We start from the raw sequence: 6192 nt of genomic DNA, 5'->3' as shown, positions 1-6192 counted from the left end.
AAAGGGGAAAGAGGCCCGCTCATCGGCCAACGTCTTTCCATGAAGTTCGCATACGCTCAACAAATGGTTGCGACCTTCTCCTTCAATCGGTCCCATCACACGCCGGCATCCAAGGCAATGAACTGGCGGACGACCTTGCCAAACATGCACACGACCAGGACATACCGTTTACTGACTTCGTTTGCCCGTTCGACTCTGCCCGCCACAAAATCTCCAATGCCATCAGAGCCAAACACCCCGACGCGCGAGTCGCCTCCGGTGCTCCGCCTCGTCCCTACCGAAGTTGGGGCTCTCTCGAGCCGATAGGGCATTTCTTCTCCGACTTCGCGTTGGTTGTGCCAAAACGGTCCAGCGAGTTGCTCAACTATCCGGCACCGGCAGTTCTGTCTGCCTCAGCTGCAACGATGGCTCAGATGAAACCCTGAGCCACATTCTTCTTGAGTGCGCCGGCTATATCCACGCCCGCGACTCATTAACCGCCGCATATCGCCGCCTTGGACTCCCATCTGACAACGCGGACGTTTTGCTTTTCCCCCGTGGTCACCCTTCTATAATCAAGCGAGCTTTCACAGCTCTGCTTGATTTCTTTGAAACCACGACACTTTACACGCGGCTATAGGCCCCGTTTTCGCTACTTCTTCCCCTCTTCAGGGTCTTACCGCTTCCCGCTTTTCACTCCTCACCCTTTAACTCCCATTATCCCTTCCCCGTGCAGTGCTGTTGAGGTGACCTCATATCGAGAGACAGTTACAGTGCTGCACTTTTTTCTTCACCCTCATTCAAAAGCCGCTTACTACTACTACTACTAAGATAGAAAGTGAAGAACAGACGGATCGCATGGTGCTGCAGTTCCGCAATAACTACAATGTTTGTGTATCACATGCTGCTGGAACTTCCGCGGGGTGCGCTATTTTCATCAGAAATAATCTGGGAGTCATAGAAGAGAATGTTTTTTCCTGTCAAAGTGGGAGACTGCTTTTTGTGGATTTTTCTTTTCGGGCGTAGGTTGGCGTGTGATATGTGTGTACGCCCCCAAAATAGAAAGTGAGCGGTTGTCCTTTTTTTTGAAAGGGCAGGCCAGTATTTACAGTGTGACAGGAAAGTCGTGTTGCTCGGAGATTTCAATTGTGTATGTTTTGCTGCTGATCGAGTGAAACAGCTTCCAGTGCACGACAAAAGTGCTGTACTTTTAAATTCACTCGTGCAAGATTCTAACCTAGAAGACGTTGGTCATGTCTTGTCCAGTGCTGGTGTGCCCGCATTCACACATTTTCAGGGGCATAGTCACGCTAGGCTAGACAGAGTGTACGTCTAGCCTAGCGTGACTAGACAGAGTGTACGTTGCACTGGATCTTGTTTCCATGTGTGGCAGTTATAGTGTGAAACTTGTGTCGTTCAGCGATCAGAGCCTTGTAACGCTCACTATAGGTACTAAACCAAGCAAGTCGAGATTTAACTGGAAGACGTGGAAGTTTAACGATAGGCTGCTGTTGAACGAATCGTTTTGTGAAGGCGTGAAAGAAAAGTTACACAGATTGATTGAGGCCGCAGAAGGTAACATGCTAGAATTTTGGGAGATTTTTAAACAAGAAGTTAAGATCAGCGCTATAGAAGAAGCCACTACGGAAACTTTTAACAAAAGAATATGAGAAAAAGAAATACTACAGGAGCTTGACTTCTTGTACACTGTAGAAAGCGACAGACCTGGGAGCCGAACAAAAGAAATAAAAGAATTGAAGAGCCAGCTTGAGCTTATCGATGAAAATAAGTTCAAAGGAGCAGTTGTAAGAGCACGAGCGGAAAGGGTCTGGCTAGGCGAGACACCGACAAAACGAACCTTATCGGACGAAAAGGCGTAATGAAATCAGAATGATTCGACACGGGAACGAAATCACGGACCAACCTGACAAAATCGAACAAGCGTTTCTTAATCATTACGGTGAATTATTCGAGAGTGCTAAGGACGTCACAGAAGGATTCAAAACGGACTTCCTGTCAAACATGCCACAGCTAGAAGACGATATTCGGGAGCGTCTGGAATGGCCTCTGAGCATCACCGAAATCGAAAGAGCCATAGATGATTTAGTTGTAGGCAAGTCCCCGGGACCTGATGTGCTCGGAGCGGCTTTTTATAAGACCTTCAAAAGTGACGCCAGCCAGGTCCTGTTACGATTGTTTAAGGAGGTCTACACCCGAAAGCTGGTTCCTCCATCTTTTCGGACTTCGCACGTGGTGCTGATACCAAAAACAGACGACCCAGATAAATTGTTAGCTGTCGACGCTTATCGCCCGATATCACTGATGAACGTTGACTATAAGATATTTACGAGAGTGCTCGGAAAGCGATTACAAGGAGTAGTGACACGCATCGTATGGCCGCACCAAACATGCGGCATTAAAGGACGGCCAATCTATGCAAACATTCACATCGCCAGAAGCATTTTGGAATACTGCGACGACCTAGGTGAACACGGAGCCATGTTACAGTTGGACATGCAGAAGGCTTTCGACCGTGTGGCTCATAAAATTCTTTTCTGTATTCTAGAACATGTAAATGTAGGTGAATTAATTTTGGATGGGGTAAAGATGTGCTATCAAGACTGTACCGCCAACCTCATAATAAACAAAAAGGTTACCAAAATCTTTAGGGTGCGATCATCCGTGCGCCAGAGGTGTGGTTTGTCCCCTCTTTTATTTGCAATATACATAGAGCCGCTTTGTAGGAAGACCAACAATGACAATAGAATATTGGGTTTCAGAGTACAGTCCGCAGAAGTGAAAGTGCTCGCATATGCGGACGACATTGCGTTGTTTTGTCGGGACAAAGAAAGTGTTGAAATCGCGATCGCGGAAGTGTTATCATACTGCAGAACGACAGGCAGTGCTATCAACTTTGATAAATGCCTAGGGGTATGGATCGGGAACTGGGTAAACCCTCCAAGTACGTTTGTAAATATCCAGTGGACCGTCACGCCGGCAAAGTATCTTGGGGTGCCGCTTGAGCACTACCGTGACGCAGTGGATTACTGGAATGCTGAAACAGAAAGAGTTACAGAGTGTACACTTAAATGGGGGGGGGGCGCAATTTCTTAATGTTTGCTCGCGTGACGGTCTGCAACCTCTTTGCCGTTGCTAAAATCTTTTACGTGCTTCAAGCATTGTGCATGTCAAGGGCCAACATACAGCGATTCCACAGAGTACTCGCAGTGTTTGTATGGGGTTCAAGCTGGGAGCGCACCAGTCGCACCAATCTATTTCGCTCCGTTAAAAGTGGAGGACTAGGTCTTGCACATTTGTTCATAAGGCAGATTGTGTCGAGGTTTGTTTACTTACGGGACCAAAGGACCCGTTTTTGTTAACTATGTTTCAAGTAAGGCTGAGCGAAGCTATACCAGAATTCATCGTTTCGTCTCGCCGGTGCAGTCAATGTAGATTGCGCGGTTTTCTAAAGGAAGTCGTCTGGGCTTTCCAGCTTTTGAAGGTTCGGTTTTCTATGGAATACCTAAGTCGGGTACCACGAAAGCGCTTATATAAGGACTTGATAGAGGCAATGTTGCCGGTACCATTGTATCGCTCGATGTTCCGCATTGGACCGGAAAAGGACGTGGTAAAGAGAGTAAAACGAATGCCAGTACGTCCATCGGCGAAGTCCTTTTTTCAGCTCCACACCAATACTTTACCTGTTAAACCATGGCTTGAGGAGAAAGGACTTTTTGTGCCTTGGAGCGTCAACTGTTTAATATGCGGGAAACCCGAAACAGTTGAACACATCTTTCTCGACTGTTGGGATGCGGTATACCACTGGGATGTCTTACAGAGAACCTTAAAGAAGGACTTACCGATTACACCATACGGGATTCGTTTCTTGCCTACTCTAAATGAAGACACTGTACCATATGACATGTTCATGCTGTTGTCCTTGCATAGTTTATGGAAATGTAGAATGGCCGTGAGACATGCCGAACCAAACCTCCGGCCTGTTGAGAGTACTTCATCGAAAGCATTTGTTATATTAAAGAATTGTACAGTTTGCAAAAAGAACAACCAACATGGCTCAGTGTGATGACTGAGCTTGCGAACCTCAAGCGTTTTTAGCCCCCGTGTCAGCCAACCAATGGCAGACAATATTATCGTGACCCTCATGTATTGTTAAAATTTCTTGTGTTGTATGTTGCCAAGTCGGTAATAAAGAAAAAAAAAGGAGTCGTGGCCGAGCGGTTAAGGCGATGGACTAGAAATCCATTAGGGTCTCCCCGCACAGGTTCAAATCTTGTCGACTGCGTAAATACTGGTTTTTTACAAGCAACGTGACATAAGTTTACCATTTTTGTAGGGGAAGGCCATTCAGGGCACACTTAATTACAGCGCTCTGTAAGTGATGTCTGATAATTTTGAAAGGTTTGGCACACGTTTAACCGCAACGCAAGTAAGCAAAAGAACAGGAAGTTGACCTAATTTGTACTGAGTACTTACGAGGCTATGTGAACAGCTATGAGCGGCACTCATAGAGAAACATACTACATAAAGAGTGGCCACAAGGGCCGTTTCGCGGCCGAGCAATTGAGGGTCTGACCACCCGCCAGATGGCGTAGCGACAAGCGCTTCCACTTCGCTTCAAAGATAGACAGGTTATCATGCCTCCAGCGGGCTGCATCGCCGCGTCATATATTTCTATATGACGTCCCCTCTGTGGTGTCCCGTCTCCATAGAAACGTTGATGCTGCGCCGGCTGCTGCGGTCATGTGCCGCTGGATACGCCCACCTCGCCGCGCTTTCAACACGGCGGTTCGCTGCTGCGGTAAGTTGCATCCTTTTGTCTGCACTAAGAATTTGCAGTTGTTTGCGTTCAACATTGTTAAAGAGATGTTTATTGATGCTGAAGGAGTGTATTTTTGCGTGCGTAGCATACAATATATGCTTCGGCGCCCAGCGAGGCTGGTTCGTAAGCGTGGGCTGTACATAACGCGTTGCTGTCATTGCTAAACCATTCTTGTTGTTCTGCCTGCTCCTTACCTGAAATTTTAAGGATATGTACTGAAATTAGTTGTGTCCAATAGGATATTAGTAGTACGCTTGTAAACAAGGAAAAATAAAGCATTTTGTACTGTGTCACTACTGCTTCCTGTTGTGTGTAATTCAGAAGAACGGCAAAAAAGTGAGAACAAAAACAACAACAATATCTCTGACCGCATGATTTTGCGCTGTTCGCATGAGCAAATTCCATTTTGCATGGTACATCGACAACCTTGGTTGTTCTTGTTTAGTAAAAAGATTGCGATCTGCTAGTTTTCGGCCTGTTTATGCCACAAACACAACACCAGAGCTTCACTAAAGACAACCTAGTTGAACACTTAAACAGCTAGGTAAATCATATTGAAAAGCGCTGCTGAAAAAGCACGTGACATAAGTTTACCATTTTTGTAGGGGAAGGCCATTCAGGGCACACGTAATTACAGCGCTCTGTAAGTGATGTCCGATAATTTTGAAAGGTTCGGCACACGTTTAACCGCAACGCAAGTAAGCAAAAGAAAAGGAAGTTGACCTAATTTGTACTGAGTACTGACGAGGCTATGTGCACAGCTATGAGCGGCAGTCGTGGCCGAGCGGTTAAGGCGATGGACTAGTAATCCATTGGGGTCTCCCCGCACAGGTGCAAATCCTGTCGACTGTGTGAATGCTCGTTTTTTACAAGGAGCGTGACATAAGTTTACAATTTTTGTAGGGGAAGGCCATTCAGGGCACACGTAATAACAGCGCTCTGTAAGTGATGTCCAATAATTTTGAAAGGTTTGGCACACGCTTAACCGCAACGCAAATAAGCAAAAGAAAAGGAGGTTGACCTAATTTGTACTGAGTACTGACGAGGCTATGTGCACAGCTATGAGCGGCAGTCGTGGCCGAGCGGTTAAGGCGATGGACTAGAAATCCATTGAGGTCTCCCCGCACAGGTTCAAATCCTGTCGACTGCGTAAATACTTTTTTTACAAGCAACGTGACATAAGTTTACCATTTTTGTAGGGGAAGGCCATTCAGGGCACACGTAATTACAGCGCCCTGTAAGTGATGTCCGATAATTTTGAAAGGTTCGGCACACATTTAATCGCAACGCAAGTAAGCAATAGAACGGGAAGTTGACCTAATTTGTACTGAGTACTGACGAGGCTATGTGCACAGCTATGAGCGGCAGTCATG

General features: G+C 46.3%; 3 non-coding genes and 1 pseudogene across 3 annotated transcripts; all 4 read left to right on the top strand.

Moving 5' to 3' along the window:
• Positions 1-3092: 3092 nt before the first annotated feature.
• Positions 3093-4095, top strand: LOC125942738 (uncharacterized; annotated as a pseudogene).
• Positions 4096-4200: 105 nt separating this feature from the next.
• Trnas-aga (transfer RNA serine (anticodon AGA)) lies at positions 4201-4282 on the top strand. Its single transcript has one exon. It is a non-coding gene; the product is annotated as a tRNA-Ser (tRNA).
• A 1307-nt stretch (positions 4283-5589) lies between these two features.
• Trnat-agu (transfer RNA threonine (anticodon AGU)) lies at positions 5590-5671 on the top strand. The gene has a single exon. It is a non-coding gene; the product is annotated as a tRNA-Thr (tRNA).
• A 216-nt stretch (positions 5672-5887) lies between these two features.
• On the top strand, positions 5888-5969 carry Trnas-aga (transfer RNA serine (anticodon AGA)). Its single transcript has one exon. It is a non-coding gene; the product is annotated as a tRNA-Ser (tRNA).
• The last annotated feature ends 223 nt before the right edge of the window (positions 5970-6192 follow it).

Source organism: Dermacentor silvarum, chromosome 1, assembly GCF_013339745.2.
Source record: "Dermacentor silvarum isolate Dsil-2018 chromosome 1, BIME_Dsil_1.4, whole genome shotgun sequence".
NCBI lineage: Eukaryota > Metazoa > Arthropoda > Arachnida > Ixodida > Ixodidae > Dermacentor > Dermacentor silvarum.
This window is presented reverse-complemented; position numbering and strand designations above follow the sequence as displayed.